This window comes from Coptis chinensis, chromosome 8, assembly GCF_015680905.1.
Source record: "Coptis chinensis isolate HL-2020 chromosome 8, ASM1568090v1, whole genome shotgun sequence".
Taxonomy (NCBI): Eukaryota; Viridiplantae; Streptophyta; class Magnoliopsida; order Ranunculales; family Ranunculaceae; genus Coptis; species Coptis chinensis.
In genome coordinates, this window is record NC_141463.1 from 26,352,276 (window position 1) to 26,365,063 (window position 12,788).

The following is a 12,788-nucleotide window of genomic DNA, read 5'->3' on the forward strand; positions in this document are numbered from 1 at the left end:
TAAGACTTATTTTGCTACAAGGTAATGCTTTTCGGTCTAAAAAATGCACCAGCAACATATCAGAAATTCATAAATACATTATTTTCAGACTTCTTAGGCAAGTTTATGGAAGCTTATATTGATGATATGGTCATCAAGTCGCATGAAGAGTCTTCACACCTTCATCACTTGCAAAAATATTTTGATCGGCTGGTGCATATTCGAATATGTCTAAATCCATCAAAATGCGCATTTGGGTTAGCATCGGGTAAATTTCTTGGATATCTTATGACCAAATGAGGTATTGAAGCTAATCCTGATTAAATCTGTGCAATTACCAAAATGCCCTTGCTAAAAACCAAGAAGCAAATCCAACAACTAACGGGTAGGATATCCGTTTTGGGTAGATTTATCTCAAAATATTTAGATCGGCTCCACCCTTTTTTTCAAGCCATTAAGGGATTCCCACAATGGATAGATGAGTGTGACATAGCTTTTCAAAAAATGAAAGAATACCTAGTACAGCTGCCAATTCTTGCTAGTCTGACCACCAGACAAACAATTGGCATCTATTTGGCAGCATCAAAAATAGGTGTGAGTGCAGTCTTATTCATTGACGATGAAAATGAACAACCAATTTTCTTCATAAGTAAGACCCTTACAACTCCAAAAACAAGGTATTCATAGATTGAGAAAATAGCTCTCTCACTTGTCCACAGTGCACGAAGATTGAAGCTTTATTTCCAAAGGCATATCATCAATGTCTACACTGAATACCCCTTAAGAAAAGTTCTTCGAAATGCTGATTCGAGCCGATCAGCAGAATGGGAAACATATTTGAGTGCCTACGAAATTATCTACAAAGCCCGATCATCTGAGAAAGGCCACGCAATGGCATCACTTATGGCCGATTTCCCTGTCGATGGCATACCGACCATGGAAGAGCAGTTTGAGGAACCTCCTCTTAATCCACAACAAGGATCGGCCGATCCTTCCATAATTGCCGACCCTTCTTTATGGATTTTACACATGGACGGTTCCAAGAACAAATCAGGCTCAAGCCTTGGTTGTGTTTTGATCCGACCTGATGGCGAGAAAATTGAAAAATCTATTCGCCTTGGCTTTTGCGCATCAAACAATGAAGCTGAATATGAAGTGGTTCTTTATGCAATGCGAACAACACTTGACCTGGGGGCAACAAAGATCGAGTTGTTCACTGACTCAAAGCTTGCTGTGAATCAATTTGGTAGATCTTTTGTTGCTCGAAATGATAGGATGGCTGCATATGTCCAAAAAATGCATGAGCTATCCATTCATTTCAAATCCATTGCAGTTCACCAGCGCTCTCGCAATGATAATTGTCCCGCCGATGCCTTAGCATATCTCTCTGTCGCAGTTGATGTTAACAATGAAAGAAAAATCTATATTGATTTTCAATCTTTTCCAATCATAACTGTCATAGAAGAACATGTTCAAAACTTATATATTGCTCGTCTATGCTATTTTCAGACGACATCTCATAATTTTGAATTCGAGCAAGTCAATGCCGTAACAACAAGGAAAAGAAAGAGAGAAGAGCTAGCTCAATCGGCCGGCACAAGTTTAGAATCTCACTCAGAGGAAGCAGCTCAAGAAGATTTAGCCGACCATCAAGGTTTGGCCGATCATTGTGTTGAGAGTGATTCTCCACTCACACATGATGCCGACCAAAGCAATGTTGATATGGAAGATGAGTCCCACGAAGCAGATAATTCTCTAGAAGTACCACATTTGGATCTCCAATCTATTGACGGTGATTCTTCACCAGATGATTGGAGACCTACTTATTTAGAATTTCTACAACATGGAACTCTACCTGAGGATTCGTCGTTTTCCTACAAAATTAAAAGAGATGCCTAGAAATTTGTCATAATTCCAAATTCTAAAGGAAATCTCCTACTTTATAGGAAAGCAAATAATTTCAATTCTCTTCTCATATGTCTTTCCAAAGATCAAGGTCATCTAGTTCTCGAAGAGATACACTACGGACTTTGTGGAAACCATTCTGGGGGACGTAGTCTTGCACATAAAGCCATGACTCAAGGATATTGGTGGCCTAGCATGCAAACACACTCAGGAGAATTTGCCCAAAAATGCATACCACGTCAAAAACATGCAAATATGGGCAAACTTCCAGCAATGGAACTCCACCCAATTCTAAGCCCTTGGCCTTTTGCGAAATGGGGCTTGGATATTATGGGACCCTTACCAAAGGCTCCTGGAAGTGTACGATTTTTATTGGTTGCGACTGATTATTTCACTAAATGGGTAGAAGCTCGACCGCTTGTCAACATCTCAGCAACAGATGTACGGCGTTTCTTATGGAAAGACATTGTTTGTTGCTTTGGAATTCCATCTAATATCGTATTTGACAACGGTAAACATTTTGATGCAGAATAAATTCACAAATTTTGGGCCTCACTAAGAATTCAGCATAATTTTTCCGCACCATATTATCCACAGACAAATGGATAAGCAGAAGCAACCAATAAGACGATTCTCTCGACTTTGAAGAAGAAGCTTCATGAAGCAAATTGGGTTAAAGAGTTACCAGCAGTGCTTTGGACTTATCGCACCACTCCAAAGCATTCTACCAATCTTTCCCCTTTCAACCTAGCTTATGGCATGGATGTTGTCCTCCCGACAGAATTAATTGCACCAACTACAAGGACAGAAGCAGTACAAACTAGAAACAATGATGCTACTCTAACTTTGGTGACAGACTCAATTGATAAAACTCGAGAGGAAGCTTTACAATGTCTAATCAAATATCAAGCAGACATGAAATGCAAATATGATAGAAAGTTTTTCTTCAAGAGTTTTGAACCAGAAGATTGGATACTTAGCCGCAAACAAAAGCTCATTGAATCTGGGAAGCTGTTAGAGAATTGGGAAGAACCGTTCATTATTGATAGACCAGCATCTAAAGGGTTTTATTTCCTTCGTCGAATCACTGGAGAAAACTTTGCCAAGCCATGGAATGCTTTTCATTTGAAAAAGTTTTATCATTGAATGTTTGTTTTTCATTCATTGTAATCATTTCATAATTCAATAAAATTCGATCCATCTTTCGTTTTAACTAGGGATCAAATATCCCAAATTTTATTATCATTACACTATGAGGAAGGGGGCTAAAACCTAAATTTCATTACATTATCATTACACTATGGGGGCGGCGACACCCCAAATTTCATTACGTTATCATTACACTGGGGGGTGACACCCCAAATTTCATTACGTTATCATTTACACTATGCGGTGACACCCCAAATTTCATTATGTTATCATTACACTTTAGGCGACACCCCAAATTTCATTATGTTACCATTACACTATGGGGGTGGCGACACCCCAAATTTTATTACGTTATCATTACACTATGGGGGCGGCGACACCCCAAATTTTATTATGTTATCATTACACTTTGGGGGCAGCGACACCCCAAATTTCATTATGTTATCATTACACTTTGGGGGCGGCGACACCCCAAATTTCATTACATTATCATTACACTGTGGGAGCGGCAACACCCCAAATTTCATTACGTTATCATTACACTATGGGGGCGGCAACACCCCAAATTTCATTATGTTATCATTACACTATGGGGGAGGCGACACCCCAAATTTCATTATGTTATCATTAAACTATGGGGGCGTCGACACCCCAAATTTCATTATGTTATCATTACACTTTGGGGGTGGTGACACCCCAAATTTCATTACGTTATCATTATATTATGGGGGTGGTGACACCCCAATTACGTTATCCTTAATACTTATATCAATTTTGTCGACCTACCTCAAGGCTAGATTACCCAAATCTTATATATTTTGACCAACCCCTTATATTTTGATCTATTCTGATTACCAATCTAATAAAAAATAGATAACATCCAAATATCATGAATACAGTGGAAAAAATAAACATAATCGAGAAAGAAAAAACCGTAACCTAACCTCACATCATCCTAACAATAAAAAACAAAAACTTCACTCAAGAAGTTGCGGCATAATGTTATCCTCCACTGGAACTGGAACACCTTTTAGATCCGACGGTGATACATCTTCCAACTTCCTATAACACATAGTATAATAATCTGACAACTGTTGCAATTTTTCCCGTTTCTCAGAAAAAAAAATAATAAAAATAAAAATCTAACCTTTTCACAAACCTCGATTCAAATTATCAAACCCTCAAGCCACGTAATCACCTTGTTAAGCACTAGAGTCTCCAACGTGCACATATACAAACTTTACTGAGCAAGACGAATGAAAAAGAATTACAATACATAGACAGCTCTGGAGGGCACACCAAGGATTTCAATATATCAAATACCATCTTTAAGCTTGCTGAAACAAGTTCCATATCAGGTTCCTCCAAATCAGCAGCATCATGTTGACCTACAGTGTTCTGATCATCATCTACATATGCCACAACATGTTCAGTGCTTGCTCCTTCTGATGGTGATAGGGCTGGCAATTCGGTTATGTTAGGGAGCTCTGCACTTCCAGCCAATACTGAAGCAAAACTAATTTTTTCCATATCTCTATTCAGGACTGCTTCCCCATCAAGATCACCAGGAGGAAGCACTAAAGCAGAAGCCAAAGGAGAGTAAAAAGGAACATGGTCAAGCATTGCAGATTCAGTATAAGGTACTATAACAGTCTGTACCACCACCAGGTCCTCCTCCAGCTCCACACTATGTTCTTAGTATCTCCCCTTTCACTACACCATAACAGGCTATTTGCAACGGCAAAAAAGCGTTGCAAATAATTTTGCAACGCTTTTAAGCGTTGCAAAATATGGCGTCGATAAAGTGTTGGAAATATTTGCAACGCTTAAAAGCGTTGCAAACAGAAATTTCACAAAGCGCTTTTAAAAGCGTTGGTAATTTGTTAAAATTTTTACCAACGGTTTTAACCGTTGCAAAGTTGTTAGTTAATTTAAAAAAATAATTTAAAATTCGTTTGTAGCGGTTATAAAGCGTTGCAAATTTGTTAGTTAATTTTAAAAAAAAATAATTTAAAATTCGTTTGTAACGGTTATGAACCGTTTTGATGGGTTGCTAATAAAAAAAAAAATCTCATTTTTTTGTAGCGAGACCAGCTAAACCAATTTGGTGGTATAACACATTAATATCAGTTCCTAGGAGTAATAAAGTTTTTTTTGATTAAACTTTGCTATATCACAAGCGCCTATTTCCACTTACAGTTCAAATCAAATTCATCACAACATCATCACTACAACTGTATACACAAAGCTATATACCCTGAACCACCAAATAACCCCAAATAATAAGATCTCATACAGACATACCACTTGACAACAAAATGCAGAAAAACAGAAACACATTCAAAAATAAACAAAATCCAAACCTCCTGTGCTTGAACATATTCATCAAATCCATCCAAAGTGCAATCATGATCAAATACACTTTTCGGAAACACAACATTATTATCATCCCACTCTTCCTCAATCAAAGGCGCACCATAATGCTCCCCATTCTTCGGCCCCGGTCACTTTTCCTAAACACCCTACACAGCACAAATGCATCCTTCCCCACTGCAAATTTCAGTAACTAGATGGTTATAATCTTACATTGCACAAATATGACAGGCTAAAGAAAATATTAAGCCAAAACTGTAAACTATCTAATGAAGCCAAATTTGCAGTGGGAATAAAAAAGATGAATCCAAAATTTGAGAAACAAATATAAGGAAAGACAAACATAATAGGTATAGAATTGAGATACAGCTCAACGACTAATCCAATAAAATATTTGCTGAAAAGGAATACACTTAAATAAACATATGGAATTCACGTCGAGTTTGATATATAATTGGTGATGGTTTTCGTGTTCATTCAAGTGACTGAAAGAATATCAACCAATTTGCATTCTATTGAACTACATTTCATTAATTAATCAAAACACAGCAATACATAAACAATCACAACAAGAAGCCCAACAATGAAAACAATAAAGATGGTTTACCTTATTGTACAAAATAACTCCTGATGAAAGCAATATGTAGACTAGTAAGTACAAATCGTTAACAATAGTGGTTTCCCAATCATTGTGTCCCTAGTTTAGTGAATAACTTCTCCACTTGAAACTGGACATTAAGATTCCAAGAATCTATCGAATCACGTATCAAAGTACATCACCAACCAATGACCCTTCCAGGTTTACTAGTCGATTGTACCAAGCATTTATAGTAACATGTTAACCTGAAAAAAACAATATATATATACTAGAACATAAGTACCAAGGTAACAAAAAAATGATGGATCATATTCAACACTTAAAGTACAGATCTTGAAACAAAAGAAACAATAATAATATTACATTCTATGTATATATAATGTATATATATATATATATATATATATATATATATATATATATTTACACATCACATTATAGATGAAACAACATGTATAGTTCAGTGTAGAAAACCTCATCATGCCGTCATCGTTGTTTTGGTTTGAGGTTGCTCTAGCTCGGAACTCTCCAGAATCCCTAAAACGTTCACGAGAGAGAGAGAGAGAGAGAGAGCAGGTATACAATCTTGTGTTAGGCACAGAGAACAATACTAGCAGAATACCATTTTGTGAAGGTGAAGTGGGGCTCAGTCCATCCCGGCGGAAACTTTTGTTTTGGCAAATAATGGATGGTGATATCTCGGTGTTATTACATCATGCAGTCCACCTCAGGCACCTCTGCGACTGCACATGACCCCAGAACCAATGTAAAACAGCATACATATTTTCGTGATACATATTTCTCTCCACCATGCCCCTACTCCTTTTTGGGTGTTAATAGGAAAATGAAATGAGAAAAATTATACAAGACACTATTATTAACACTGAAGAGAAGTCTGAAAAATTTATTGGAAAATTTAAGCTGAAAAATTCAAGTATTGCACAGAAAGGGACTCACCTAAGAAGTCCGAGCTCCAAAGTGAGATGGAGTCGTTCCTAAAGGATCGCTACTTTGGCCAAAGGCGATAGTGAAAGTAAAACCCAAAATTTCAAATTTCTTCCACGGTATGTAACTTATGAAATGCCGGTTCTTGAGCATGAACTTCGGTCGGTGGTAAATTTGGCTTTGTCCTTACCGCACATCCAAGCGGGGATTGCCGCGACTATCATATGCCATGGCTGCTTCCATAAAGGTCTTCATTGGGCTGCCGACTCTCATCTATAGACAAATCAACCACAGAGAAATGCTTCGAGTCATGAAATATAATGGACATATTACAATATCGTTGTAAATGCAGGAAATGAGATCGACCGACTTAGTTCACGGAAAAGAAAAAGTAATCCTAGATGTCTAAATTCCATATAATGCTATCTTTCATAAATTCTTCAAAAAGATTGCAATCGCGGAAAGAAAATGAAAGTGTTAATTGCGATAAAGGTAACCGACCTTCCATATCCATGTCGAATCTGGCGGTGGAGTGGGATGTATCTTCATTTGCATCTTGAACTTCGAAGGTCTTGACGGCGAACAACTTTGAATTCGACCGAGTATCTTTGTTCGGATTCCATTAGACACTTTCTTTTCATCCATTCAAAATATTCATTTGCAATATTTTTTAAACGGAACTTCGGTGGCCCTTCTAGGCTTAATATAGTCGTACATTATTTCCTGCCAAGAAGTGTGTGCTTGTGGTTGAGTTAGAAATACGGTATTCTTTCCTTCCACAAGTTGAGCTCCCGGTACATCTGCATTGAACAACCAGTATAGCCCATGGATCCCATACCTCGCAATCGAGTTGTCTTTACCAATAACTCCTGAAGAGAATAGAGGGGGGTTTGCTTTTGGGTCGTTGACTCGAACCTGGAACAATAATGACACTCTTAAATCAGTTTATAATGCATGACTAGACCTATAGCCCACACTATTTTTTGTCGAATTTTCAAACATACTTGCAATTCAGCCACAGTTGCGGATGCAAGTGCTACTCGCAATGTGTACTTCAACTTTAGAAATGTATGTGTTCCTATCTGCTATACTTCAAAACAAACCACGGGAGATTTTTGTTTTAGTCAGTCAAAGTCACTAGATTTAGCATTCATTAAAATACATCATACAGGAGAGCATGGTAACAGTTCAAAGTTACAAGTTTAGCAAGCTATACTTCCAAATTTTATTTTCTCGTTTTACTAACTTACTACAATATATTAAATGATATTACTTTCGATGCACCCAAAATAGAATTCAATCCCAAGTCATCCATTCCTCAAATAGTCAAACCAAAATTTCATGACAAAATAATTAAAAGAACTAACAAAGAGCATACAAGTCCTAGAGAACTGGTTTCGCTCAGTTCAACCTTGATTCTCTATATGTACCGGTGGTAAGCAAGTGCAGCAACAAATTGTCTAACCCAAACATGTGCTCTACAAGGTTTATGCAATCTGAACTTAATAAATCCACATTGGCTAAAGTAGACAATCAACCCTTTTGTAATCAGCGGCATAGCAACCCATGAACAAATTCCAAACCGCTTAACACAACATAAATAATGCAAACCAAAGAAACTTAATCATTTTCAAACTAGTTCACACAAATTTGAAACCAATTACAACACAATGCTAAAACCTTGCATCCGTGACAGACACCAACAAACCAACACACTTAATCTTATTACACAAATGACCATGAGATAGATGCTTAATTTGATGGGCCTATCACCTTCACATATAACGGACTAGGAAGCGGGAACACTATATGAACAAGGGAGCAAACTCTTATACACGCGTACCAATCCTTAGACGACCTCCCCTCACCTCATATATATATATATATATATATACAACATAAAATACTCTATGTACATAATATATACACGATTGGCTCATACTGAGGATATGCATGATGATAGTCCAAAGTTTTATCCATTAAAATAAATGTTAATAAGTAAATTACCTTGTGAATATACCAATTGTAAAAGGAACCGGCAAGACAGTTGAATCATCCCAATGCTGTTTTTCATTATCACATCATCGTGAAAAGTAAAGTTGAGATTATAAAACAGATAAGAAAAACAAAGAGCAAGGAACGTTAGAGCAAATAAAATAATTAAGGATCAGAACTAACCCGAATGATTCATAACTCAGAGACGGCTCTCATAAGACTCGTTTCAAATAAAGATTGGATCTAAAATCAGCAATAGCTTCTTCTAACAATGCTGATTTTTCATCTTCGATATTAATCGTTCTACGCACATTTACTGCAGACATACTATACATATTCCATCATGAGCATTGAGAATTACACAATAGCATTGATCTTTTACGTCATGACCTGCAACAAGATAGTGATTTTATTCATTGATTAGAGAGAGAGAGAGAACAAAACATCCTTAGCAACCAGTCGGAAGAATGACATAATAGAAGAACACTCAAGTCGCTTACATGAAAGGATAAAATATAGTACTTCTTTCGGGAAAAGAAAGGGGGAAGAAGGGCAAGGCATCTTACTAAAATATAGTACCTTGGAATCTAGTTGAATTATCATATTCATAAAAACTTAAGAGAATCTATTTGCGGTGTACCTACTGCATGGGCACTACTTACTAAAAAGTCGAACCACGGAATAGGAACACATTATTGAGGAGGTTATCAAAAACTTATTCTTATAGTTTGGCGGTGAGCTCCAAAGAAAGAATGATGAAACAAGTAGAATTCAAATCGACAAATGCAAAATGATGTTGGAGAGTGACCAAATTCAAGGTTTCCTTACATATCAAGGTTCATGCAATTTAGTAAAAGGCGGTAAACTTAAAAGGACATCACCGAATCTTTGCGTCATCTAAAACATCATCATGAAGAAGGCTTGCCACCGATGCACAAAAAGGATCTTGTTAATTTATCTTAAGGAAAATTAAACTAACAGATAGAAAGAACACAAAGTTAAATAATATCATGTCAAGTAGATCTTTCTGAGATTTTCTATTTCATATGGACCCCTCTCAATTAAGAAGCCAACATAGACACTAAGATGTTCACTAATGGATTGCACCGATGACCTAATCCAACTCAACCTACATCCACAGATTCCATTTATCTTATAAATATCAAATAACTACTACACAACTCCCAACCTACCAATATGAGTTTAGGTTCCACAAAGACATGGACTATTATATTTGAGCGACTTTTTAAGTATCGGAAGTTACCGCGGCAACTGTTTATATTTCATAATGTGCGTGTGACTTTCAATTCAATATGTAATCTACTAATCTCTCTCACCCTATTGTGGCAACTGATCCACGCTTACAAGTTTCTTACATGCCATCATCTGAATAAATAAACCGACAATAGAAATACTTAATTGCATTTCTTAGTTGATCGTTAGTCTCACTTGTATAGAGAACTTTCTTGTTTGAAATTATTTTTCAGCTCAGATGTGATAATCATAGACAAAGATTTGGAAACCACATCAACAAATAAACTCCAAACGTCATTACATCTTACATCCGGAGTGGCTTAACAAGCAAAAACATGAATTAAATAAGTTCCAATTTCTACTAATCTTCACTTAGTGTGGCACGATTATATTACTCTATTAGAGTAATAACCATAATTCTCTTGTGATAGCAAACGAGTTTAACTTCTCACCCTCTGTTATTTATAATCGTCCTCATTGGGCTCTATGTCACCGTCTTCGATCATGATGCAATGACTCATCGATCGAGTACAGTAAAACAGATACCAAGTATCACTCCGTCCATGTTTGAGTTCTTAAATCTAAAATTTGGCTACCTAATGTTCGATATATCTAACCTAAATATTCAACAATGGGTAAGTACTTCAGCCATGCAACGCCAAAACTAGCAAAACCAATGAGATTTATGTCCAAGAAAAAGTAACATACCGAAGTGTTATTCTTTCATCGCCCAATTGTTTTTGGACGCAAGAAGAACCGAGATCAAGCATCGTACAAGTAGTCACTTTCCTCCCTACGTGGAGAGAAAAATAAGGGAGACGATTAAAAACTGTTTCCCATATGTTCACACATAAAACTTTTTTGTATGCGAATAGCGGTGATGCACGTACTCGCATTAATAGTGCGAGAATTAGTCATGTTTTACCGACTAATGTTACTAATAGGATGGTAATCATTTGAACTGTAAAACTAGTACACTAGTAGTATATCTTTTACTAAAAGCAAAGTTCTAAAGCATTTGTACATAAATTGAGGACGATGACGCTAGATTACCATTGACAAAAATATATAAGCAAGTAATAAAATAGGATATGACCTCATTCTTGGATGGGAATGAGTAGTTCAACAAGTAGTCCGGGTGTTGAATTGTTGATCTAACCGGTTTCTGACTACCACAATAACAACCAAACGGGGGTTAAAAATTTACAATATACAAAAGCAGGTCAAATATTGTAATGTCCAACCAAGCCCATTTGTTGGGGATTCGCTCGTAGAGCTCTCGTGACAGTTGTTTGACTGCCGCGACATTTTGTGATACCCGAACCATTGTTGCAAAAACTGAATGCAGAAAGAGCAAAAAGTCGTAAAAGCGTGCCCACCCATAAAGAAGAAGCTAATTATTATTAGTTACCTTTAAATCTTCCTCCTTTGAGAATGTTCTAAGAAAAGCAACTAAGTCATTGATCTCTTTTACGGGATCACTCATACTAGTTCCCATCTTTGTATCATGAACAGTCAAGAAGTCTTTCATGAAAAAATAAATTAGTTGGGGAAAAGTAATACACACCATGAAAACGATGTTAATGTCGACACAAGTGAGAGGCATGGACCAATTGTTCCACAATTTCACCTGAAGTCAGATTATTCTTAAAACCCATGCTCCGGTTGCATAGAACTTACAGCCCATTTTGCATCCAACTTTGTTAAAAGACAAACAAACAAACAAAGAGGCCTTTCATCTATTGAAACAAGTTTCTTGCAATCCATATGAAGAAGTCTTTATTCGTGTCGTGAGAACATATAGCCAGAACAAACATACTTGGGATGAAATGCGAGGGTAGCCCTTGGACCTCGGGACGGGCTTTCCACCGTATGTTCCCAAACGATTGTCATATCTCATAATCACAGCTTCCACATATCGCCCCATTCTAGTAATAATAATAATAATACAGTCATATCTCATAATCATGCACCGATAAGCTAACTAAAAGTTTGATTGTTTTAATTAATTCAAATAAACCAAGATTAGTGAAAGAGTAAGTACACGAAACTTAACAAGAAGTTTAGTGGTAACATTATCGTTTGATTCCATAACATAATCAACAAGTTGTAGTCGTGGACTTAAATTTTGAAGTGAGCAAAGCATGTGCAAGTGCAGTAATGATGGTACTTCACTTAATTCACAATTAGGATTCTGAATAACGATCAAAAAATACACCAAAATTAAGTATAAATAAATAATGGGAAGAGAGTGAAATAGTTAGTGGGTTTTCTTACTTCCATATGAGTGGAATGAAATTGGTGTTGATTTCGGCTTTCACTTAATTCCTTTTTATTGAACCGAAATCGAAAACCGAGCGGAATGCCATTTGATTATTACGATGGCAGCTCAAATTTTTCCCCTTTATCACCCTTTAGTCCTTGCTTTTGTGCCATCTTCACCACACCAACAAGAATTACCACATTAACAATTCTTCACTGTCATTCATAACTAAACATGTTCTTGATTCATTTTTAAACAAAACAAAACAAAATCAATTACAAATTAAAGTAAAGTTTGAAACTTTACTTTAATTTGAAGAGAGAAAAC

The 12,788-nt window shown here is 36.6% G+C and overlaps 2 long non-coding RNA genes across 2 annotated transcripts; both read right to left on the reverse strand.

The window, feature by feature from the left end:
* Window positions 1-5,286: 5,286 nt before the first annotated feature.
* On the reverse strand, window positions 5,287-6,152 carry LOC147480783 (uncharacterized). Its single transcript, XR_015205895.1, has 2 exons — window positions 6,014-6,152; window positions 5,287-5,583 (listed from the first exon to the last, which is right to left on the reverse strand). It is a non-coding gene; the product is annotated as an uncharacterized LOC147480783 (long non-coding RNA).
* Window positions 6,153-7,663: 1,511 nt separating this feature from the next.
* Window positions 7,664-8,979, reverse strand: LOC147480784 (uncharacterized). The gene is made up of 3 exons (XR_015203921.1): window positions 8,957-8,979; window positions 7,954-8,039; window positions 7,664-7,864 (listed from the first exon to the last, which is right to left on the reverse strand). It is a non-coding gene; the product is annotated as an uncharacterized LOC147480784 (long non-coding RNA).
* Window positions 8,980-12,788: the final 3,809 nt, after the last annotated feature.